Raw genomic sequence first — 27,256 nt, 5'->3', positions numbered from 1 at the left:
TTTTGCAAAGCTAGTTGATATACGGTAACCCTCCAACCCAGGGTGTGTTTGGATATCTACTCATTGCATCAACCTCCTCCCGTCCCCATCTTTCTCAGCCATCTTCCCAGCTTGTTTATCTGTCGGCTTTTGTGCACGAGCAAGGGACGCTACTCAGCGTTAGGGTACACAAACAGATCAGACTGGAACAGCTTCCGTGGTTTTCGCTTTCATCCCCCATATTTGGCTGTTCAAAATCACCCGCAGTCTTTTCAGATGGAGATATGGTGAAATAATTTCATTAACTCCCGCTGCAACGTTTGTGCAGCTCCCACTGCAATTCAGATTGAGGGAGAAATAAGGAGGAATGGAGAGGCTCTCCCCTCCCCTCCCCTCTCTCAATCTCTCATCACATACTGCAGCTCCTCCCTCCACCTTGCCCTCCTCCAGATCCCCTCCCTTCCTCCGTGTCTCTCTTTCCTCCTGTCTCCATCCCTCCTTCGTTCTCCCTCAATCTTTCAGCCTAGCAGAGACTAACACAGGATACACCCTCCCTATATATATATGTGTGTGTGTGTGTGTGTGAGTGCGAGTGTGTCCGTGTGTGGTTCTCTGTGTGAACCGCATGTGTCAGTGTGTATACACGTGTGGCTCCGCAGCTGACGGGAAGGACTCATGAAGTGCTCTGGACTTGGATATCAGATCCTTCTCCTGATGCATATTTACCACATTTTTTAACATCCCTCCAAAATCCCTCCATTCAAGAATCTCATTTTCCTCCTCTTGGGGCAGCATCTCGATGGAATCTTCAATCCTTTCCCCAGTATATTGGATTTAATGAGCAGCCACTGTGGAATGAAGCAAGCAATTTCTGGATTTCCTTCGTTACAGCTCTGGTAAGGATATCTCTCTCCCACTCTGCCTCTCACACTCTCTTTCTGTATATCTGTGTCCTTTACTTGCACTCCCTACCTGATTTACTTTTCATGACATATTGACAGGTGCAGGCAGCACACATTATGGAATGAGGGAGCAGTTAAATGAAGCAGGGCATGCTATTTAGGACATAGAGAGAGGGTGAAAATGAGAATGGGCTGGCTGGGGAGTCTGAGAGAGTGTAAGGGAGAGGAGCAGGGAACAGAAATGTGTGCCGACACCAGCAGCGTTGCTCATGCTGTTAGAAGCTGGGGGGATGCTCCACTTGCTACTTGCTATTGATCTGCTGTTATTTCCAGCTCCCAGCTCCTTGCAGACAACTTTGCATAGCCTACCTGTGAGGAGTGGTGTTAGTTTTGCACATTTACGAATGCTGACAGTGAGCTACTTCATCTTTAAAGGGGGGAGATTCTGATAGTGTGCAGAATTAAACATGAATAAGTGTATTTCTGCGTGTGCTGCCTTCTGTTCAGAGCAAAGAGGAGAAGCAAGGAAATGTGTGAATTTGTATCCGTGCAGTCTGTGTGTGTTTGTGTGTTCATGTAGGTGTGATGCGACAAAGTGGGACTCAGATTCCTTCCCTGGATGCTTGCCTGCATACCTCCACATATTCTTGCAGACATCCTTGGCTTCAGTTGAGGTGTGAAATTGCAGCTTCCCACCACGTTGACTTGACTACCTGATGGGGCCTTTAGAGACCAGCTCTGACTTGAAACAAGATAATCTGGCACTGATTTGAGATGGCTGACTTGTAGATCATAGGAATGTGTAAGGGGAAGGCATTCAGTATATAATGTGAATTAGAAATTGATAAAGATGCTGTGTTTATTTCACTTGTTTTTTTCCACCTCACTTTCTGAATTGGAAGCAAAGTTGATGTTACTATTTTGGTCTGGTTGTCATGCTGGATTTTTTTTTCCTTTTATCTATCTGGCGTCTTGTTATTCTCTGTTCATCTCTCACTCTAGTCTCTACAAACTCTACAGGGAGAGAAGAGATTGTTAGAAGAGAGGGTGAGAGATCTTGGTGTCCAAGAGAAAGACAGAGAAGGGGAAGCTAGTGCTGGTAAGAGAGAGAGATAGAGAGGCAGAGATTGCTGGTGGAAGGTGGGGATGGGAGAGAACAAATGAGAGAGAATACAGCATGTAAAGATTGACAGGAAGCCAGAGACAATAGATGGGAAAGACTGAGCAGGCGAGAGCGTCCTATTACGCCTCCGAGAGAGCTTTAAGACAGGCAAACTTCTTCTGAGGCTCAGACTTTTGGCAGGGGGTCAGTTTACACATACACCCACACTCCCTAAAGGAAAACATGTGATTGATAGATCAGGACCTGCATCTCGCACATGCCTGGTTGCATTTCCTGTAAAGGACATCAATATTTATCACATTTCCTCTTTCAGAGGAGAAACCATGATAACACCAGAGGATGGAAAAATAATAAAAGATAAATCAGATTACCCCACCTTAGGTAGACCTTCTTCTGTTTTATTTATAATTCCTTACCAGCACTTGGGCAAGGTTGGCTTACACTGCCGCTTATTGAAACACAGGTGCATGCTCGTGCTTTCTCTGGTTGTATTGCAGATCTTTAGTTACATTGGCAATGGTCGTGACAAGTATGCAGGCAGATTGGCTCAAATGCAGAATGAGTTTGTGTAATTAGTGAATCACATATTCACTGTTTTGATTGTTTGTCAGTTTAAAGAGCCAAGCTGAAATACTTCAGTGCCGTATTAGTATGGATTTATGGGTTTTAAAGTAAACAACATGGATCTGATTTTTGCTAAGTGAAGCTTTTATGAAAGATTTAATGTGGATGAAAGATTGAATTGGGAAGATATCCCAGAAGGCAATGCTGTTAAATTCAAAGCTGATTCATCATATTTTGAACCAGAAGTATTCTTCTGATTGAGTTTATTTTGTACATTTTGAAGTGATGTCTCCTTCTTTCTCACTGAGTCTAACACACACACACACACGCACAGGATGTACCTTAATGTGGCTATCAGGAGTCATTTTTGCCCTACTCGGCTGCAGTAAAAGCTTGTCATGCAGTGGGTGACTTGCATCCAAGAGTGACTCACGCTGCCCATGAATGCTTCTCCACCCACAGCCAAGAAGCACTGATACTGCCCATCACCAAATGAGAAATTAACTACTCATTTTCCCTCAACTTCCAAGGCAGTTATTCTCAAGGCCATTATAGCGAATAATGGTTATTACCGATGTGGTTTCATGATTTACCATGATGCATGAAATGAAGTTGGCAAATTAGTTACAGCAATTCACAGCTAATGGTGTCCGTAGTGGTGCACTAGCATTGCAAAGTTCTATGGATTTGAGTGTCTCATCCCAGTGTGCTCCCTGGCGAGACGCGATTTAACACATAATGTGAAACTATTTTGAGTGCATTTTTGATTGCTGATGGGCCAGCCATCTCCAATTTACTGGTAAACAAATCCAAACACTTTATAGCTGAGGTTGCATCCATCGATGTAAAAGTCTCTATATGATGGCTGAAACTAATTCAGTTAAACAAACTTTGATGCACTTGAGAACGACTATTTATGGCCTACAGCAGGAAAAAAAAAACAGATGCAGTCATTTGGCAAAGCTTACAGTTAATTTCTTCTAAAGTATGCAACATCCTATAACCTGTTTTAGAATTCATTGTTGACATTTTTTAAGGGGTTTGTAATGAAGAATTCTATATTCCCTTTTTTAAATGGATGCACTGGGTGAACAACTGGCATAACTTTAAATATAATGCAGTACAGTTCGAAACGAAAGCCTTAAAAATAGTTAAATAAAATCTTCTGATATTATCAATAACTTCCAGAGATTGGATGTTGAAATTTAGGAGCAGGTGGGAGTAGGTTTAGATGGATGTATAAGTATACAACAGGACTTTCACCCAAGGCTGGGGTTCGCGTGCCATATGGAGTCATTATTCTTGGATTAAAGTTTCATTTTCACTCACTGTTGGGTTGAATTTACACACCAAAACTATGTGTTTAGGTTGAGGAAAAGGTCATGAGAACAGACAGTTCTCAGAAAGATACAATCAGACTAAATATTCTGAGTCTAATCTGTGTCACTGTTCAACCCTAATGAACATCCCTACATTGTAAAGCTGATTAATCCGCACATCCGTTTTACTACAACAAAAGAAAATGCTGGATGTTTTTGCTGAAATAATATCCACTTGTATTGCAGCTAAAACAGTGGTGGGGCTTTTTTTTTTTTTTTAATTTTTCAGAATTGACAAAAAACAAAATGAAACAAAATTAAAACATTTGTTTTATTGTCTCCACCTTTCATTCGACATAAAATATAAACCTGCAGAAATTCAATTTTGACTAGCAGTCATAACAATGAGTCAACAGTTATAACGTCTGCTGCAGTTTTTGAAAAACAAGGATACAATTGATCTGCACCACCTGTAGAGTAATGTGAATTTCTAAGAGAATCTTTCAGTGTTTTTCCACACCTGCAGTATCGAAAGCAGCAGGAATAACAATCAAATATTTCACATAGCTTAGATACCATTTAATAACACTGTATACACACTCACTGTCATTGTCCACATCTGGTAAAATTGCAAAAAAAATTACTGCTTACATCTTCAGATACAGGAATTTTCCTTTTGGGAAAAAAATCAATTTTGCATTGTTGTAAACAGAAAAAAAACATTACTGTAATTTCTCCTAAGTTGTGTTAAACATTTAATAATTTTTCACTCTAAACACAACAGACAGTGATAAGAAATACCAAATTAAAAACTTTTTCTGAAGCACACTGTTTAGTTCTCTCTCCCTGACACACTCAGGTAACATTTGTCAAACATAACTGTAGTGTGCAGCCGTTGAGGGGTTGAGGACATTACTCAGCAGTTGTTCGTAAAGGATGAGAGAGCACTATTTGTTCACTTCCCCTGCCTGAGTTTTTTCTGGCTGGCTGAGCAAATATAAATGGTATAAATTGGAAGCTGCATAAATAATTCAGGAACAGCTTTTATCCGCTGTAGTTTGATGCATTACTAGGCTAACACAGTAGTGATTCTTATATGTTACAGTCACAGGAAAAGACTCACCCCTCACTGACCTTTTGTTGTCCTACAAAATCGGATTAAAATGCCTCCTCTGTTGCCCTATTTCTTTTGTAGATGCATTGCCTCAATGGGAAATTCAATCAAAGCACAGACGTTTCTGTCGTTCTTGATGATGAATAAGCAAATTAATAATCTGCATTAGTCAGTTTATCTGTTTAGACAACTAAAAATAAACCAGTAGGTAGACAGTTACTGTACAGTTTGTTGGGTGGCATGTGCAACATCTCTGACACTACACTTTAGATTACAGGGATCTTTTGCATCTGCACTGCAGCATTTTCAGAATTACAATGAGTGGCCCATAGAACACATCGTTTACATACTTATCTCAGCTTGGGAACTTGTTTTCTTCTTCTTTAAGTTAAGAATTGAGTGTTCAACTGTATGTGTGAATGGGGCTTTAGTTGCTTCCTGGAACTATAATTAGACTACTTTCTGATAATTTGCACAATCGTCAGAGGAAGTAAGCAAACATATGCTGCATTCAGCCAATGCTGTCTTTTTAGATGAACAGATTTGTCCATTTACACTCAGATGATCCCGACATACAGGACTAGAAAATTTGAGATACAGCATGTCAAGGCAAAGAGTGTCTTTACCGTAAGTACACCACTTTTCACTGTATGTGGGGCTTATTTATTTTCTTGTGACATGGTGAGCTGCTGCATTCGATAAAATGTGCCTGATTTCATAAGAGCGAGCCTCTGTAAAGTGCAATTTATTTGTTTATTTGAAATAGGAAGTAGGAAAGCACAGGTGCTCAATGATCAGGGTATTTTTAAACCAAGCACAGCACAGTGATTTATCCTCTAATGGACACTGCGGAGCATCACAAGTATCACACGAAGATGGGAGAAATGTAATGACAACACCAGAACCCACTGTGCATGGAGAGTACATTGTACAGCCTCCGTTTGCTGCGAAAACTGTAAAGCTTAAGCTTGGTGCACAGGCAAGACAAGATGCTTATCACAACTCGGAATCATTTTTCTATGGTATAATTCAAGAACTACGACGTGTACAAACCTGTTTGCACTATGACATGATGAGCAGGCCTAATCTCGTTATGAATAATCTAATTTCATCTCCTTAATGAAGCCTGGCCTCCATTTAAAAAATGCCCTGTGCACTGTAATTACTGGGACACAACACTGCTGCTTTTATTGATCATAATGTGGAGAGTGTTTGTTGAAAAGGCACTTTAATGCACTTGAATAATATACGCCTCTGCTCCCTGAGTTGTGGATATACACCTCGAAAATGGAGGCACATGAGCCAGCGCTGCTTGTGTTCATCAGAATCACACTGGGAAAAAGAAGCATCAGCTTTCTTCCTTTTGTGTCACACAGTGAAATACAGTTTTTGTCTCACTAAGCCACAGCTGAGTGAAGCTGCTTCCAACAGAGAGTGTTACTGAGGAGGGGATATGCATGCATTGTGTCAGATACACCTGAAGAGAAATTCTGAATATGACAATTCTGCTGTGAATTATATATTTTCTTGCCTTGCCTCAAAGATGCAGCCTTGCTGTGGTAAATCATCTTTCAGTCTCATTTTGCAAAGTCTTTGGCCTTTCCTCTCAACTATTAGTTTCGTCAAAATTGTTTGTGCCAGTCGATTGCTAACAGCCGAACAAAGGAACAAGCAATCCTTCTGGGTTGAAGCTCAATAGATTCTCTTTGATTGCTGGCACACGCACCGAGACGCCTACTGAAATTAGGGAGGAGGTTGGATTGGAGAAATCTCAACTGATTGTCCAGATGCCCCTGAGTGAAGAAACATTGAGAGGCTTTGTAGCTGCTAGTCTTTAACATGTCAAGCTGTAGCTTTGTATTAATAGATGGTCTTTTATATTTATGGTAAATCTGTATATCCCTGTGGCCATCGAAAAACAGCAAACAACAAGCATTTCACCAAACTAAGTCAACGTCCTTCCTAGTCACAATTAGCCAACTGGAAAGCTCCGTGTCAGATATTTGCCAACTATCACACATTTTCTCCTAATTTAATTTCAGATTTCCTCCACTGTGATGCTCGGCTTAGCCCACCATCAATTTGCTTTTGTCAAAAAGCGTGGGACTAAATGTCAGATGCAATTTCTCAGACCAGTTTTTGCACAATTTGTGACGTGCGTGTGAGTGCTGGAGATTTCCACACCTGTTAGGCAACACAATGCGCCCCTTGATCCACTATCAATATGCGGTTCAGGGTGTTTTTCACAGTCTCCACAGGTTATATATTTTAGACAATTGTCTGCCCTAATGTGTGAAGAAAACTGAGACCATGTGTATGAATGATCCGTGTGTGCCGAGACTTAGAAAGCGTTACATGTCAGTGAGTCATGCCGATGACTTGCAAACACTCATTATTAAAATATTGCCTTCTCGGCTCACTTTTTAAGCTTGAAACTGGTCATTCGCCATCCACCCATTCACGGACGCACACGCTCACAGTTGGAGGTAAATTCAGAAACGACATTTCACTTTAGCCGAGACCTCGTCCCTCACCCATTGTGTGCATTACTCTGACACCCTGGAACACACACTCTTTACAAATCCCGCTCAGTGACGGACATTTCAAAAGCTGCAGCACTCACGGCTTGCTTGGAAACATGCTAAAAAAACAGATATAATTAAACCATGAAAATAGTATTTATTTGTTTTAGATTAATTTCAGGCTCAAAAGAGCTAGTCTATTACATAAGCACAGCTGGGTGAGAGGTGCCTCCACCACGAGCGTCATTCCTGGATCATTTCCCAGTCCTGACTGTTCTGAAGTCTCCACTATGATCAACGTCAGTTGAGAGTGAAAACACAGGCTAAAGCAAGCTGCCAATGTTTCTAATTATCATGGATGATGCACCCAGAGCTCTATTTTTGGATCAGCACGTCAGGAGAAAGAGCCATCTGAAAGTATTTGAAGAGTACGTGTGAAATGTAAAGTCAATACTTTTCTTTTTTTCTTTAAATCATGAAGGACACATTGCAGTGCATTGGAGGTATATAATGAGGTGTAGAAGGTGAGAACCGGCATCACTTATTTGTCGCTGTTGGTCCAACGAGGGGCTGACGTAGTTAATTGGATGGCTTTTAAAATTACACATAAGTGTGATAGTGGTATAGCAGAGTGGATGAACTCACCATGTTTTCATTTTCACTGTCAAATGAACATGTGTGTGAGCTTGTTAGCAGCTGAGCAGGTAGTTTGGTGTTTGCTGTGTGAAAAGAAAGAAAACGAGGCAACTGGCAAATGAAGCCTGATCATTACATACTGCAAGCATAGGCCTTTGCAAAAGTTTTGTTGTGAATCACTAAGATATCTGTTCAGATACCACGAAAATGGTCAAAGAAGGCCTCATGTTCACAAAAATTAGAAAAAGAAAAGAGAAACTGAGAGCTGCAGACATTTAGAGCTCATGTAAATTCAGCAAACACAAAAAAACAAACAAAAAAAATGCAACAGATGTTTAAAAAAAAATGCCACCGGGCCGATAGCTGCTGAAAAACTGTCACCATGTGTGTGTGCTTTAACAGAGCTCAGGCAGTCCAGGGTTTTTATGTGACAGACAGTTGCTTCTTTCCTTGTCTTTTCCTCGCCAGTTCTGTGTCATCGTTAGTATTCTGGTCAGTGCTGTACACTCATCTTGGTTGGCCGTTTTTCCATCAGGAATTCTGTTTGGGTTTTTTTTGCCTTTTTGTACACGACAATCTCTTTCACTGTCCAGGTTTAAATAAATAAGTAAATTCCTTTATTCATAAATGCTAATGAGCACATTCTAATACTCTTAAGTGTCAAGGCAGAAGAACACTGGCTTTGCACTAGTGTGTTGATTAATTCAATGAATCCTGCTAATTGTTGAGATAAATTTATCATCCTTTTTATGTAATTATACTGGAGCAGGCCAGTGCATACCGTGACAATGTTAAATAGGTTACAGACAAAACAGATTTAGAATGTATTGTATGTGCAGCACTTTGCATTTCAGATTGCCTCTAGTCTCTTAGCTCTGGATTCTCATGTGGAGTCACTTGATATGCAGACAGACTTTGCCCTCAGAGATTTGAAAGACTAATGTATTATTGTTCCACTGATTAAGGTACAGGTAATAAAAATGCAGGTTAGGATTTCCCCTATGCTGGTGAAAATAATATACAAGGATATGTCATACTTAAATTGATTTGATGATATAAAAGCTTTCCAGGGCTGAGGTCACAAGAATGTTTACATCATAAGAGTAGCAGATAAAAACTGTTGAGAAACTTTATTACTCAGCTAAGGGACGCGACAGAGTTATGTGACCAGCAACATTACTCAAAAACGGACAAACGCATTTGGAGGAAATTTTCAGTGAAGGTCAGAAATGACACAAACACCAGCTGATTAGATTGTGGCAGTGATGTGGCTTATAATCTTGATCCATGGATTTTTTTAGGATTTCCGTATCACAACAAGTGAACACAACGTCAGCTGCCTGCTGATGATCACATGATTGCGATCCAACTACAAATCCACTTTTGTGGACTTAATGAAAATGATACAAGAAACAATTGATTAAACTTTGGAGGTGTTTCCGAGTTCCATCAATTCCCACCGCTCACTACATATTTAGGTCACGTGATTCAGTATCCGTACAAAACGTACACATGTCTGTGCTCAACGCAATGTAATTTTGTTTGTGGGTACATCTATATTAAAAGGCCACATTCTGTGTTGCCATGATTTCTGATCATCAATAAATAATAATAAAAAAAGCTGTATTTTTACAAAAATGCTGCATTTCTTATGCGGTATGGGGGAATGAAAAGCCATGGTGCAATAGTGCGCTCTGAGTGCTTTTCTTGTTGTCTATGTGCTAAGTTGGTCTCCTGTGTGTTCAGTGCTCCTATAGAATGTTGCACGGTGAAACATTAGGACCGATTTTTATCTCTGTTATTTGCTTATATAGCCCTCTCGTCAAAAATTAAGGCATTTCAATACTTCTCACTTTCCTTGTAGTTGACTCTTCACATCGTTCCCTCGTGTCACTGAATTCCATCAGTGGTTCTGGAGAAAATTCAGTTGTCTAAATCCTCTACACGCCATTGTCCTTCCCTCACAGGCATTTTCACTCAGTGCCTGATTAGATCTCTTTTTAGGACTGTGTGGGTGTATAAAGACATGCTTGTTTAACATCTCCCTCATTCTCCTAATAGTTTTGTTGCACCTGTTGGGCGCACCTGCTAGGTGCTTTCCAACTTCATCAGCGTTATTAGTACATGGACTTTTTTGGTATCATTTCATTTCAATCATCACACAGCCCTGAGTCCACCTGAGCAGAAGGCTAATTATCCATGGTGAAATAAAAACACCTGTGTCCAATGAGCAGAGCTTTGAACCTGAACGATTTCTCGCTTCATTTCATCAGTCACCACTTCTTTGCAGTCGTACTTCTTCGTCTGTCTTTTTCGGCCATTTTGGCTTCGACTGCATGGTACTGATGCCTCAGTATGTTTCAGCAGTAATAATCAGATTCACCTTCTTCACTTGGTAATAATTTATCATACCGCGCCTCTCATGGGAAGCCACTTTATGACAGTGTCTAGACCAGCTTACCCTCGTTGGCAGAGATTTCACTGAGTTTCTTTCCCTTGGAGGACACTCAGGAGAGATGTTTTCTGATAGTTGATGCAGTCTGTAGTCGGTACTTACAAGCCTTAAATTAGGCTACATATATCGTATGTAGTTTGTAGCTGGTAAGCAGCCACTAAAAGTAGGTTATTTTCATCAACAATGTTGTTTACAATAAGTACATACATGTGTTATGTATGTAGAGTACACACAGCTTTGTTTGTAGTATGCTTTATCCGTTTCTGCCTCTGCATACGTGGTTGTGCATTATGCTACGTGTTTGTGGCATGTGTTTGCAAATGAGTACCAGCAACACTTTGCATAGCTTGACAGCATCTCTGCATTACTACTCATAACTCCAAACAGTGGTAGGAGCTGCAGAAAGGAGATTTAGATGGATGAGGTTCAGGTAGTGGTTGCCCCCAGAATCTGCAGTCTTCAGCTGTAACTACCTTAAGTGGACCAGGCTCAGGTGAGCTTTCCACACTTAAGACAAATTGGAATAGACCCTCAGAGCAGCGAGTTAAGTGGCACTGGTGAACCAGCAGTGATCTGTCTGTGATGGGGTTCGTGAGAAGATGTTATTACAGGCTGGGCTTCCTGTGGTTCAAAACGTTATGCCCTGGATCTTATAAGAATTTTAAAAAAAAAACACACAGGTGATCAGCTTTTGAAGGACAATAACTCTGTAATGATGTTGATATATTGTGATATTGTGTAGATTATTGAGAATTCCACTGGCAGGTTAAAGTACTGTATTCCCTCTCTGTGGTTTGCATAGGAGCATCCGCCATATGACATCTGTATGCCGTATTCAGACCTCCGATCAAGTTCAGATAAAGCATTAGTAAAATACTGATCTACTTATGATTTATTTTTATTCTAATTTCGGCTAGATTTAAGTAGGTCAGACAATGAGACAGGCTTATATTTTCACATTGTAAGGATTCAGACTTGATCATCTATTGTAGATCTAAGTGTGACACATGTCAGCATACATCAGTGTACCTGAAAAAGCAAGTTCACTGAAAGCAAAACCTCAGTTGAATTGATTCCGTTAAACAACCCTACGGGGTTACAAAGTTGATGCAGACGAATGGTTACAGCATATTGGTATTCTGTGAGGGTACCTGCTGTGCTCTCTAAACCAAAGCCGACATTTAATTTGCAACCAGAATGAGGTGAACTTTGTGTGAAGCGGGTCATTTTACTGCTGTAATCGAAGTGCCCCCTCTTTGCTCTTAATCTGACTTGCACTGTATGAGAGGATACAGCCATGGATTGCTCTGTGTGCGTGCGTGCATGCGTGCGTGCGTGTGTGTGTGTAGGTATGACTGTGAGAGAAAGACTAAGTATAACCCTTTCTAATTTCAACACTGTCAAAAAATATGCATAACATTCTCCGTTTTTTGGTCGCTTTCATCCAAAGTGTTTCGCAGTAATGTGAGTGAAAACTTCAAATAAGATATCAATGAGAGTCCAAGTGGAGCCGGGTGGTGAACCCATAGTAAATTCAGCATAATTTTCCACTTAGGTCTATCAAGCATTCCATGAAGATGGTAAAATGCAGGTAAATGTGTTGATTTGTTAATTCCTTTGTCTGGTTTTCCACTGGTACAATACCACAGTAGTTTGTAAGATAATGGGAACTCTGCCAAGACTTTCCCAAATGCATCTCGGTCTTACAGATTTTATTTACATTTTTTAACGGCCGGGGTCTGTGCTATAAAACAGATTTTGGAATTCTACTGGAACGGCGTTGGTTAGCTTCTTACTGGGGCATGATAACTTATGCTGAACCTGTTTCAGAGCAGGTTGTGTTTGAAAAAACAGATCAGTGTATAATGAAATACTGCCCACTGACCAGCCAGTTCTCTTGGAAAATGGCTTCACCGTTCCTGGACGATCACATGTAGCTCAGGGTGCAACAGTATCAGGGGAAGATAAGAAAGCTTTTGAGATGCATTGTTTTATATGCCTTTGTGGGACAGTATAATCCAAACCCAACAGCAACTGATTAAAGCACCAAATCTGTATAGCCTACATTTAATTACTGTTTTGAAGAACACTAAACCTGCCTAACATGCCAAACAAATGAGACATAAGATTTCTGAAATGATCCAAAACATCACAATGAAAATAATGCATTTTTTAATCACTTTGTTTTTAAATCTTTTTTTTGTGAATACCTGAAAGGAACTACATCTGTACTGTCGTCATACAATCTTATAATGCATGATGATACTTAAACTAAACGTTGTATTTTGAATAAGGAAACTGCATCTACGTAGCATATACACAAAGGGAGTATGCTTTTTTTCCCCTTCCTGATTTTGGCTGCAGCAGCTTCAGCCTAAAATATATTTTTAAACTCCTTTTTTACTGTAGGATTTCTTCTTGTAAGAAACTTGCAGCTCTATACCTGTCCATATTTGTGATTGGTCGATTGCCAACATCAGTCCATTCATGTGCGTGCGTGGTGGTCGCCTAAACCATGCAAACCATGGTTTGATTGACTGAGCTGATAACCAGCTTTGTGTGACCACTTAACCTGACTGCAGTTGTTCAGTTTAGTGGAGCCAGATAACAAAAAGAAATCCTGGGTATGTTGATCTCGCTCTACAGTGCAAGGTGCGCGTGCTAATTCCCTGTAGTTGTGATGGGGACCAGAAAACCACTATGTCCTCAAATGCATAACAAGACGATGGGCTAAATGTGCAGCCTCCAGTGTCTAACATGGAGAGAAACTGCTGTGAAATGTATCACTAAAAAAAAGTGTGTTTTGCTGTTGTTTAGCAGGCATTTAGCAGGTCGTGTGTCTTTGTGTTTGTTTCTCCGCCAAGGAGGCAGAGCCTCGGCTGAGTTATGTAATGATCAGCGTTGGTTTGTTTGTCTGTTCATTAGCAACATAAAGCAAAAATGGTCATCTGTGTTCTTTGAGTGCATTTCTTGTTTTCTATGTGCAGCCAGAGCTGTTATATTGTGCAGGAAGAAGGACGCAAATGCAGCTGTGGGGACTCGCAAGCAGATGGAGCTAACGTAATAAAACTTACTGATGGGGGTGGGGAATAAAAATTGTAAACAAAAGCAGCCAGAAGGTCCAGGAATAAACAGGGTCAGTCCATAAATGAAGAAAAACGAATCCAAGGAAAACCGAATCCAAAAGAAACGGGGAGCTGAAAACAGAAAACACAGGTGGCAAACAGGCAGGTAAACGGACGAACTGACAGCTAAAAGAAGGAGACAAAGCTACAAGAAGGAGGAGTCAAGACTACAGGTATTAACCGAAAAGAGACATCTTCGCCTCAGAGGCACTGTTTTGAAGTGATGTGGCGTGTGTCCATTGTTAGTACACCACTATATTTTATAACCTTTGTCAGAAGAGCAGAACAGGGATCATGATAACACACAGTGGGCTATTGAATTTTATTTAACACACGTGTGCGGTGAGATATAAAAGACTCGCACAGACAAAGGCACACAGACGAGAACGACATAAATAAAGAGTGACATACATAATATTCGTCACACACATTTGTCAGTCCTTCTCCTGACATGGTTTGCATATTCCGGCTGGAAGTTAACGCCGGCACATCCCCAATCATAGCTCCTCCGGCAGCCTCCTCCATCCTCTCTCCTCGATATGCATTTTAGGAATTGAGATGTCCTTTGTGATGTTGCGCTAAGATTGATTTCTGGGTCATGAGCAGAGGAGAGGAAGAGGCTGAAATTAGTGAAATGATCAGGGTACAGGCAGCTATCAAAAAGGCTGAAAACAAGCACCAGAGACAGACACGGTAAGTAGCTTCAAAATCACACATAAAGCAACCGAAAAGGGACGTGTAAGGTACTGTTCACATACCCTGAATTCCAACTGACTTGCTTTGTCTTCTTCCTTTCAGTACACATTACAGCTGCCCTTTCAAAGTATGTAGGTTTGCATACTATTGGGACATTAAGCTTCGTCATGATATTATGCATCTGCAGTGTGAAATTCCTTCCCTGAGCTCTCTCTCTCTTTCTCCGTCTAAAGTTCGTTGCTTGCGTGAGACAACTGAGACGATGTATTTCGCAGCACAAAAGATTGTGGGTCAAAACAGCCAGAAAAGCGTGCTGGCTTTCATACTGCAAAATGAGACCGGATGTAGTAGGACAAGCTGGTATTTTTGGCATACTACATTGACGTGCAATGCATTGGGAGAGGCTAAATCTTTTCTTGGCGTACTATACAGTGTGGTGGTATGGGTGTTGGAAGGCACCCACAGACAAATGAGGGGGAGACACAGCAGAAAAGAAAAACACGTGGGATGGGATCTTACAAAACAGACCAGAACTACTATCGCGAAAGCCTACTGCTGTATTATTCTGTCACATTTTAACACACTCTTTTGTCATCCTTTTTTTTATTTTTTTGGTTTTCAAATATTAATATTTTGCCAAGATGAGTGACTTCCAGCAAATAATGAACATGCTACGTCCACTGTTCAAGATATTCCTTGCAAATCTGTGTCCTAGCTGACATTAAAGCGCTGCAAGAAACCGCTAATTCTGTGCTCTGTGGCAACTAATTTCCCAGCCTGTACAAGCCTTTAAAGGCGACTTGGAGCCACATTCTCAGAGTGCCTTGCTTCAGTAATTTGCACTGTATTTTCAGTTCAAACGGAATGTTGTGGCAGGACATAAAGTGTGGAGAAATCGTTGCGACAGGAGCAGACAGTGGACGAAACCCTCAGGGTGGAGAAAGGGAAGATGAGGAGAGAAAGAAATAACACTTTGTCCCCTAATGCAGCAGCTTCCACAGTGGCAAAGCTCAAGTGTTTATATAATTGGGACTGTGGATGGTACGATGTGGCGAACAGTGCAAAAATATGTGAAATGTAGAGAAAAGCTTCCATGTGGATAATAGCTCTTTCATACCCTACACACACACACTCACCTTGGCCGAGCAGCTTTGCTTCAAATGACTTATGTAGTTATCTACAAGAGTGTTTTGCTATGATATCATCTTGAAAACCAGCAAATACTTCAGCAGGGTTTCAGTTTGCTGCCAGGATGGGTTCAGAAACTGGTTGGAAATTGATTCGAAAAGAATTCCTCCCAGGTGTCTTTTTGTTTTTTGTCTTTTTTGAATTGTTTTCAGTTTCTGCTAATTCTTGATTCCTTCTCAGAAAGATTAATAAGTTTAGTCCCACATTTCCGCTGTGCACCATCCATCCATCCATTCTCTATACACCGCTTTATCCTCACTAGGGTCACGTGGGGTGCTGGAGCCTATCCCAGCTGACTCGGGCGAAAGCAGGGGACACCCTGGACAGGTCGCCAGTCTGTCACAGGGCCACATATACAGACAGACAATCACACTCACATTCACACCTCCAGGCAATTTAGAGTACTCAGTTAACCTCAGCAAGTTTTTGGACTGTGGGAGGAAGCCGGAGCACCCGGAAAAAAACAATGCATGCACAGGGAGAACATGCAAACTCCATGCAGAAAGATCCCAAGAAGGCCAGGACGCGAACGTGCTAACCACTGTGCAGCCCCATTTTCTAATGATACAAAGAAAAATCCCTAATCATGGAGTTCAAATTCTACCGAAAATTGTGATCGCTTCAATACAATTACTGTCAAAGCAAAAACAGACCTGAGGTCACGTTTCACTTAGAAAAATAAAGAATATGCAAATAATGACAAGAGGCATTAAAATGCTGCACATACATTCCAGAGCTGTAAGCTCAAAGATGTGGTTATCCATCTCTGCTATCCTTGTTTCGAGACATCATTAATCACTGTATATTTCTCTTACGCGGAGTTCCTGGTGCACATTTTGCATCTAAAGAATAAGCGGATTGTTTTTGGTGTCTCATGACCTTTTGGTTGGATCATGTCTTGCAAATGTAGCTACTGATCTGTATTCTTGTTGACAGCTGTTATGCTAAAGTGGAGAAATGCAAGTTGTCTTGAGCAGCTGCATTTTTATTTTTCAAGGGAAAAATGATCATTTTGGGGCGTATATAAAACCGATGCATACCTCTGAAATCTTTCGATAGCTACCTCTGCCGATAAAGAGAGTCCGATTATCACCGCAGGAAGGAAGAAAGGCCATAACACACGTGAATACATGTCATTTTCTTGTTGTGCATCCATCTGGAGTTTTTGATAAGATAGTGAGCTGGCAACACACATGTATTTACAGCTTTTTTGAACATGTACAAATAAATGCTTTGTGGCCATTTTATATGCACAACTCACATGCAATTCAATACATTTCTCTTTGTATTCTTATCTTTCAAACTAATTTAATCAGACACAAATAACAGTGCTGTTTTGTCTCTGTTGCTTGAACTCATTTGCTAAATTCCAGTTTTGTCATTTTACAGGCTGTTATGCCCCAGCCACTAAGGGCAGGTGGGAGTAATAAAAATAACCAGATGTAGTTGGTTTAGGTAAAGCAATTCATTGCTCAGTGACATTTAATATAAGTGATGTAAGTACGAAAACAGGTGGATGTTGCTAAATCAAAGAACAAAATGCCAAACAAAGGCTACCAGAGTTTCCAATCTAGCTCAACACATACAAAACTAAACTCCCCAGACAAACCTAAACACAATAGCAACACCATCACAAACAACAGAACTAATACAAATGCATGAATAGTGCAAAGAGCTAACGACAAAAAACTGGTGCCTCAAAGCACTCATCAAGTAGTTCATCACCGAAGATAGCGGACTGCTAATAGGAGCCACAGTCTTCACCAAGATGGGTAGCTCCTCGCTGAAATAGCTCGAAATTAACCTACGGACACACACTAACACAAAGAGGCACCAGGACGAACTGGTCATGCTAAATCCCAGCCACCCTGACTGAGAGTTTGGTTGCAGATTTGCCCTCTTCAGGTGTAGTGATGGCTGCGACCGGTTTGCTGAAGGTGGAGGGAACTGGGTGGTGGCCCAATCAAACGGGTTGGGAGGCGGGGAGAACAAGGGCCGGAGTGCAGGTCTTCTACTCCAGACTCATCAGCTGAGACGACTGGCAGCTGGGGTTCCGGAGAGGCTCCCAAACCAGCCACAGCTGGGTCCACACATGCAGTCTCCCCATACAGAGGTTCAAAAGGAATCCACCCCAGAAAAAAGACAGCATAAAATTACCAGTGGCCGTAACATAGGCTTTAGCTAAAACTGAGAGAAAGGGGTGTGAGAATTAATATGTAGTAATACTGTCAGTGCTAAGTCCTGTTTCAAAGCAGGCATCAGTAGAATCAATACAAGAAAAAAAAGATCTATCTCATGTTAGATCATATTCTGGCAAAATGAGCCTTCTTTGTGTATTCACTACAGCATGCATCTGCACAGCAATTACCTGGTTACTTGAGAGAATTCATACTATAAACTTTAATTTACCACTGACAGAAAGAAAGAAATGCCCCTGGCGAGCCCGATCTCACGGGGATTCGTGAAACTGTCACGTAAGTTTTAGTTTCGGTTTCGTGTGCACCAACACGATTTCGTCATGTTTTTCGTGCCGCTCACCACGAAATGCGCACCAATGTATTTTAAACGGCGGACTTTTCGTGCCACTCAGAACGTATTTCACAAGAATGTGTATATTATATTTTTAATGTAAAACCGCGGCGAATCCAACGCTATATTTTGCATGATATCGTCCCTAAACATAACCCTAACCATAATCCTAACCATAACCTAACCATAAGCCGGTGGTACACTTACCAATTTGCATAGGAATTTCAAGAATGTCCGGCGGCCGGCGGCCGCAAACGCGGTCACACAAGCAGTATACGCCGATGGACAGCTTAGATCGTCATGAATCCGCCGGTATAAACCACTTTCAGATGTGATTACCACAGCGAAAAATATTTCGTGGTGAGCGGCACGAAAAACATGACGAAATCGTGTTGGTGCGCACGAAACCGAAACTAAAACTTACGTGACAGTTTCACGAATCCCCGTGAGACCGGGTTGCCCTGGCTTGCTTCTAATCTGGTAGTTAAAGGGGAACTTCGGTTTTTTTTCAACCTGGGGTCTGTTTCCATATGTAATTTCATACATGTGAGTGATGGAGAAATGAATTTTCGACATAGCTCCAGTATTTAGCCAGGCAGGCAGCTTAGCAGCTCAGCTAGCAGCTCAGCTAGCGAAAAGTATGGGGCAATTACCCCCCCAGCGTCAAAGTCCGCCCTACCGTGCTTTTTTCCCCCCACACTGACTGGCTCGGATAGTCTCGACGAGTGTCCCACAATATACTAGAGATGAGAAGTGAACGAAAACCTCCACATTACCCGGCGATCGCGCTTTGTTGTGGTCTATATCCAAATCTCAGGACGCCAGAAAGCAAATCTCGCGATAGCTCGCGAAATCCCGCGAGCTCTCGCTAGCTGAGCTGCTAAGCTGCCTGCCTGGCTAAATACTGGAGCTATGTCGACAATTCATTTCTCCATCACTCACATGTATGAAATGACATATGAAAACAGACCCCAGGTTGAAAAAAAACGAAGTTCTGCTTTAAACACCTTTAGAAGTAGCCCATCAGTGACACCTCGTCGATTTTCCTTTTCCTTTTCTGTGTCATCACATGTCAAATTGGAGGATCATGTTACTTCCCTTGTTATACAAAATTAGTGTTTTAAAAATAAAGACAATGCTATTCTTTGCAGTCATTAACAAAATGACTTCTCTGTGCAAGGATTTGATATAAATGCCAACTGGACTTGCTCACGGCCGGGTGTCACGTCAATAACTGCTATCTCATCGAATGTCAGTCAGCATACGTCTCTGCAATCTTATTTACACCAGAGTTTGTCTCTGTATCTAGTTACTGTTTGCAGCTGCAGTGGCCCAATTTCCTGGCACAAATCATCAAAGTTTCGTCTCATCTCGGTGCTACTGCAAACAGATGGACTGTCTTCTACCACAGGGAGCCAGTTCAACACACCACCAGTGTTTTTCGCTTCTCAGTGTGCATTTTGCTGCAGTTTTCACTACCTGACTTAACCAAAGTCTCTTATCAATCGTTATTAGTCATTTTTGGTACTTTCAGCATATCTATGAAAAAGGGAAATGGTGCTGCCAGATATATGTATGCATACAAGACAAAGTGAGATAAGCTAAAGTTTTCAATAAATCGAATGCTCTGCTTGTTGCTAGTGTTTATTGGTCCAGTGGCACTTGAAAGATGCATCCTATTAAAAATTGTTTCAAAAGGACGTTGCATTTCCAGAGTTTCAGTACAAGGTGTTTGCTGTTTGTTTGCTTTTGGATAAACATCCTTACAGTAACTGTCAAAGCCTCCAGGACCAGAAAGTTTTATGTGTTCCCAAAATAGAGCATTTAATGCACCAGAAATTGTTTACACCAGACCCAAACCCTGAGAGAATTTTCGTTACACTGATCAACTTTGATATCACAGTCCAGGTCAGAGGACTTTAATGACACAATGTTTGATAGATGTCAAGTAACCTTAATGCACAGAGTGCTGCATCAGCTTTGCTTTTCTTACTTTGTCCTGCTCCCAAGTTTTAACGTTGGGGTGGGGTGATTATTTTACTGTAAGACAGCAAAGATAACCCAAGAAAACACAAAATTCACTGTTTAGATGATTGTATTTTTAAAGAAAAAATCTGTCCAGTCCATCTTGCCCTATTTGAAAAAGTAAGTGTCCCCTTAGTTGCCAATCTACCAAATGACCAAATTCATTTGTCCATTGGACTCCGTTTCACCATCCACACTCATGTATGATTGCTGCCAGACTTGTTGAATCAAAACATCACTAAATAGAACCTGTCTGCCATTGTGAAGTAGCTAAAGGGTCTCAAAAAGCAGCATATAACGTCAAATTTTAAAGAGATTCAAGAATGGATGCGGAACAAGTCGTTGACATTTATCAGTCTGGAGGGTTACAAAGTCATTCCTAAGGCTTTGGAACTCCAGAGAACCACAGTGAGATGCATCCACAAATGGAGAAACACGTAACAAGGATGAACCTTCCCAGGAGTGACCGGCCCACCAACATTTCTTCAAGATCGAAATCTAATCCAAGAGGTCACAAAAGAACCCAAGAGGTCACAAAACAACCCAGGAGAACGATAAAAGACCTGCAGACCTCACTGGCCTCAGTTAAGGTGTCCACAGAAGAGTTGCAAGGTGCAAACCACTACTGACCAAAAAGAACATAAAAGTTTGGGAAAAAAAATATCTCGATGAGTCCCAAGACTTTTGGAATAACATCCTGTGGATTGATGAGATGGAATGTTTTGGAAGTCATGGTTCCGTTACATCTGGCGTAAAGCTAATGCTGCATTTCACAAGAAGAACATCATAACAATAGTAAAACATGATAATAGTAAACACTTCCACAGGACCTGGACAACTTGTCATAATTGATGGAGCCATGAATTCTGCTCTGTCAGAAAATGCTCCAAGCACACAAGCAAATTCACCTCTCAGTGGATCAAAAAGAACAAAATTATGTTTTTTTTAATGGCCATGCCAAAGTTTAGACTTCAGTCCAATTGAGATGCTGTGGTAAGACTGTAGAAGGGCTGTTCTTGTTCAAAACCATCTCATGTGGCCAAATTAAAATTATCATGCAGAGAAGAGTGGGCCAAAATTCTTCCACTGAGATGTAAAAGCTTGATCACGAGCTACTGCAAACATTTAACTGCACTTGTTGCTGCCAAGGGACCAACCAGTTATTAGGTTTAGAGGGGCAATTACTCTTTCACAGGGGTGACATAGGTTTTCAGTAAATCTTTAAAAAAAACATCACTTAGAAACTGCATTTAGTGTTTTATGGGTTATCTTTGTCTCGAAGACGAATATGTATATTTGGCATTGTGTATTTCACATTAAATGGTCATTAAGAAACTACTGTTCTGTAAAAACCTATCCATTTTCTTTCTCTAATTTCTTTCATTTTCCCAACATAATTCTAATGTAAAACAAAGGCAACCTGATTAAACACAAAACAGCTTAGTTTTAAGGGATTACTTGTGTTGAACTGTATATTTCCAGCTGGGCCTGTGTGAAAACATAGCCTTTTGTCATGTTATTAAATTGTACTGAATGGCAGTTTATATATTAAAAAAAAAAAAAAACATGCCTGATGACTACCAGCCCTGTTAAAAAAAATCCTCACTTTGGTCGACCATTTTTAGCAAGCTTTCAGTTGACTGAAAGGTCTCACCAAAAGAGACACAAAAACAAAAGAAATTTCAGAAGACATGAGGAAGAAAGCGATTGAAATACATCAAGTCGGGAAGCTTTACAAAGCTCCCAGGGAGTCCACAGATCAACAGCGAGACACATTATCTACAAATGCAGAAGTGTTCAACCTTCCAAAAATTCTTTCAGAAGCACAGTGACGACTCCGTAAAAAAAAAAATCCAAGAAAAACATTTAAGGAAATTAAGATTCATCTGAATTTTGCCACAATGCACCTCGATGACCCTCAGACTTTTTTGGAGAATGTTTTATGGATTGATAAGTCGAAAGTCAAGCTGTTTACATCTGACATAAACCCAACACAGAATTCCAGCAACAGAATAATACAGCAAAGGCCAAGCATGAAGGTAACACTGTGCTGTTGTGGGGAGGCTTTGCTGCTTCAGGGTGACTTGCTATAATTGAGGGAAACAAGAATTGTGCTCCCTGACAGAAACTCCTGAAGGAGAACGTCGGGTCATCAGTCTGTGAGTTTAAGGTCGAGTGCAGCTGAGTGCAGCAGGGCAACGATCCTCAGCATAAGAGGAAGTCCACCTCTGAATGGCTCAAAAGGAATAAAATGGAAGTTTTGTAGTGGCCTGGTCAAAGCCCAGACCTGAACCCTGCTGAGATGCTGTGGTGGGACCTGAAAAGAGCAGTTCAGTCTCTCCAATGTGGCTGCACTAAAGCATTCTGCAAAGAAAAGTGGGCCAGAGTTCCACCATAGCAATGTCAGAGGGCTGATCTCCAGTTATTGAAGCATTGTATGAGCAGCAAACAGCAGAAGGGAACCATAATGCTGTGATAAATCAGTGAAATTACCATTGTACACATGGTCTTCAGCCAGCCAGCACCAATACCAGTTGTCTAACTGATTGCTCTTAGTGGCACATAGACGTGTAAATATATACATACTGTCAGTGCAATTCACACATAGTGGATAGATATTAATATATGCTGGGTAACTAAGATTTTTCATTCCAGTGTTTATGCTTAAAAGGCCGATGTTCCACCAAGTGTATTTAAAAAATCTTGACATTTAATTTAAATTATTGAAGGGATGAGGTTAAATTTTGTACACAGCTGAGATAAAGCATAGATTGTTTCAGTTGTAATTCTTTATTGTGTATTCATCTCAAATACAAAGCTTAGTTTTTCCTCCAACTGCCATGTTTCAGAATGACTGATTTCCTACACCTTTTTAAAAAATAGCTAAAAATTCATCTGACCCTTTTATTTACTGTGTCATTTCTTTCATTTATTTTGTAAAGCTTTTGGCTTGAGTTGCTGTTCAGCAGTTTGTTGTTAAAAAGTATATATTAATTTCAGTATAAGTACCGTTTTGGTGTTTTATTACTCTCTGAGTTCAGTAATGCGGGTTTGCTCACATGTACTCGCTCACATAGTGGTTTGCTTCCTGTAACTTCTCCCTGAACAACAAACTTCTTTTCCCTTTTGGTTGTTTTTCATTTAAGATAACATTAACGTAACCGCTGAACTGACACTTTCAAAGCCAACAAGATATAAAAGCAGCATAGTATCTCTATTTCTTTTAAATAGAAGGAGTACAGCATTTAATTTAATGGAACATTAAGCAGTGGTGTTACTTAACTTTAACTCCATCACTGATTAAAGAATTGCAATACAGTACACAGCTTATGATGGCTGGTAAAGTGACAAAGAGTCACATTTAAACAGTGTATCATCTGAAATCATGCTATTATCACGCTGCAAGCTCTTGCAGCAGTAGTAGTTCTCTGTCAGGTGCATTTGCAGTAAGAGGCAGTCATCAAAACCTCTGCTGCAGCGACACTCTCCTTTAAATCTTAGTATACAAGTCAAATAGATTTTGCTTGCCGTTTTTGCACATTTTGATGTCTATGTTGAGTTTTGTCATGAGCCTTTCTGTCTGTAACTCAATGTTATATAGTATTTTTATATTGTCTAGTACAGGTCCCTTTAGTGTTGTTTGTCGGTAACTCAATGCTGTTTTGTTATGTTATTTGAGGACAGGTCTCTCTTGAGACTGAGACCCCGTGTCTCAATGAGATTACCTGTAAAAAAATAAAGATTAAATTAAAAAAAAAGGTTAAAAGCAGAATGCCTTAGCATTTGACAGAACAGTCTCTGATTCAAAGTCTTGCAAAACATTTAAAACCAACTGAAATTTACATTGAAGTCAATCTGTGGAATACATACTGTACATTAGAGTCACTCCTGTCTTCCACTGGTTTCTTGTGCTGCTCCCTCCTGATGTGTACTGGGTTCACACAGGATACATGTGTGCCTCAGGGAGTTGTTAACAGCACTGAGACAGGCTATTATTTTCAGTTGTTGCTTAATGCATCTTTGTTTGCGGGGGATTAACACAGAGTGGCACACTTATATGTTGTAGACATTCTAAGAGAAATGAATTCCATGCTCATTCTAAAGATCCAGACGTTTTTGTCATTTTTTTTCTCGTTGCTCATTTTGTTTACTAGTTAATCGCTTGTATTACTGACATTTGCGGCTAAAATATCAGATCACACTGAATACACACAGCATGCACTGCATTGTCTTCCTGTTATTTACAGATACACCGTCGCAGCTTTGGCATTTGCAGAAGTTAACACGTCGGAGTGTCACATTTTGTGGTATTTGTCAAAATGTGCTCTTCACAACTTTCAGCGAATATGGTTGACATTCAAATTTCATTTATGTCAACTGAGGAAGGATACAGATTATATAAACAGGACAGCTTTCCCCTGGACAAGGTGTTTAACTCAACATCTTCTGTAAAAGCAATTTTGGTTTGGTATTTATTTGCATTTTTTTTTTTTTTTTGTTGACGGAATATGAGACAGAAATGGCCGTTTCTGCTCCTGCCTGCGTTACTCACAGCTTGAAGTGGCACTAAACAATCTGTTACCTGAAATACATGATGGGAGTGAAATAGCTGTGAGCACAGACTAAACTTGAGATGGGTTTCGGATGCTTTTAGCCGCTGATGGCACTCTTCACGTGTTCAATTAAGTGCGGTTATAAATCTTTGCTGGCGTGTGGTGTCTGTTCGTGTCTTGTGATTTAAAAATCTCCGATTTACAGTGAGTCTTTTGCAGATTTATCTCCCCATTTAGATCACACATTTGTGGCCTTTTGGTGCAAAAATTTAATTTAAAAAAACTACTAAGAAGAACACAAAAAAAGACAAAAATATCTTCACAGCATGTGAAAAGCAGACGTCATCCCTAATTCCAGTTTGAGTCGGCTCACTTGACAGAGACGGTATGAACTTACCCATGAACTTACTGCTTCTGCTGTATCCCTGAACGTAGTTGTGCTCAGTGCTACTGTCAGCTCCTCACTAGGTGCTTTTGTCTTTGATCTGGAAATGGTTTATGATATCAATTTACCTGCTGTCCCAGTTTTGCAGTAGTTGTTAACAGCTGCTTAAAACACCCACCAAAGCTGTTTTTATTGATGGTGGCACAGGTGCATGCCAGTCATTGTGCAGAACGGAGTCGTTTTACAGGCAATAAAAGAGTTGAAAGAATGGGTTCATCTGACAGTCTGACAAAACGCAATGTTTGTCTCCTCAAAACAACTGCGTTCTGGTTGACCCCGTGTGTTAAATACTGGAACTGTGATTCTGAATTTCATTTTCACGAATCTAAACATTTTAGCAAAGATGAATTGAATGGGCTGCACAGTGGAATGGTGGTTAGCACTTTCGCCTTGCAGCTAGAAGGTTGCCCAGTTCGCGTCCTGGCCTTCCCGGGATCTTTCTGCATGGAGTTTGCATGTTCTCCCTGTGCATGCGTGGGTTTTCTCCGAGTGCTCTGGCTTCCTTCCACAGTCCCAAAATATGCTGAGGTTAATTAATTATTCTGAATTGCTCGTAGATGTGAATGTGAGTGTGATTGTTTGTCTGTATATGTAGTCCTGCCACAGACTGGTGATCTGTCCCCTGCTGCCTTCACTCCAAGTCAGGTGGGATAGGCTCTAGGCCCCCCCGCAACTCTAATGAGGATTAAGCGGTGTATAGATGATGGATGGGTGGATTTGCATGGGCTGCACAGTCGCTTGGTGGTTAGCACAGTCACTTTGTAGCTACAAGATCCCTGGTTCGAATCCCGGCCTGGGATCTTTCTGCATGGAGTTTGCATGTTCTCCCTGTGTATGTGTGGGTTTTCTCCGGGTGCTCCGGCTTCCTCCCACAGTCCAAAAACATGCATAAGTTAACTGGTACCTCTAAATTGTCTGGAGGTGTGAATCCAAGTGTGATTGTTTGTCTGTATATGTAGGCCTGCAATAGACTGGTGACCTGTCCAGAGTGTCCCCCTGCCTTCACCCTAAGTCAGCTGGGATAGACTCCAGCCCCCCCTAATGAGGATGAAGCATTGTATCGATGATGGAAAGATAATGGATGGTTTAAAATAAACAGTGCCGTGGCTATCATTGTTGACAAGGAGGTAATGCAGATTTTAATACTTCTGAGGCTCTTGAGGGTTTAATGAAATAAAGCTGAGATTACATTCTATAGTTACACAGAAGATATCATTTTTCGACAGATTGGGATATTTTTACGGTTGACTTTAAGGATCCATCAGCCTTATTTGTGTGTTTTAGTGAAGTCTCTTCAGATCTATTGGGTGTTTTTTTCATGAAATATGATACATACACTTCCACTTTCCTCCATTCAACAGATTCCTTCATTTGTAAAGAATTTTGGTTTATCAGCAAAAACTTGCAAAAATATGCTCCCACCAGCCTCTGTACAGATTCAGGGATGATTACTAAATGCAAACACAGAAATGCTTTCAGCTTAGATGGCAAACGCTGTACCTGCTAAATGTCAGCAAGTGAACATTGCTACTGTGAGCATGTCACCTACCGACATTAGTATTTAGCTTAAAGAATTGCTTTAGTGACTTACAGCCTCACAGTAGACTCCTACTTTCATTTTCACTTTCATTTTTTGCTCTTTGGCACAGCCTGGCAGTGCAGAGAGCACATTTTGCCATGAGATTTCGTACAAGTTTCTAAAAAATTACATAAGAGTTTGGTTGGAACAGGGTTCAGAAAGAGGGAAATTTGGAATCACGAGTTCAATATTTATTAAATCATGGCAAGTCCTGGTCCTTGGCTTTTCTCCATACATGTTTAAACATTAAAGGCAAATGACTGTTACGTCAATGTTTTGATTTGGTGTTTATTAATGCAGTAGATAATAAGGAGGAGGAAAGCAGTGTTGGACTAATGGGATGCAGACTATATTGGCTGGAAGACACCATCACTTACCACTAGTGCTGTACACTCCAGAGTGTGTGATGATGACTGATGCTGCTTTTCACCACCACTATGACCAGCAGTCAGTCTGTGCTCACTTTGGTTTCACTCACCCTGCGCTCGCGGTTGGTTTCATA

The 27,256-nt window shown here is 40.8% G+C and overlaps 1 protein-coding gene across 1 annotated transcript in view; it reads left to right on the top strand.

Moving 5' to 3' along the window:
* The first annotated feature begins 471 nt into the window (after positions 1–471).
* Positions 472–27,256, top strand: part of lingo1a (leucine rich repeat and Ig domain containing 1a) — a 158,536-nt gene continuing 131,751 nt past the window's right edge. The window contains exon 1 of the mRNA XM_051951772.1: positions 472–875. The gene's annotated coding sequence lies outside the window, so the exon portion shown is untranslated. The remainder of the gene's footprint in view (positions 876–27,256) is intronic.

The sequence above is a fragment of the Acanthochromis polyacanthus genome, chromosome 8 (assembly GCF_021347895.1).
Source record: "Acanthochromis polyacanthus isolate Apoly-LR-REF ecotype Palm Island chromosome 8, KAUST_Apoly_ChrSc, whole genome shotgun sequence".
Lineage (NCBI taxonomy): Eukaryota > Metazoa > Chordata > Actinopteri > Pomacentridae > Acanthochromis > Acanthochromis polyacanthus.
The sequence above is the reverse complement of the archived record's forward strand: the minus strand, read 5'-3'. Positions and strand labels throughout refer to the sequence as shown.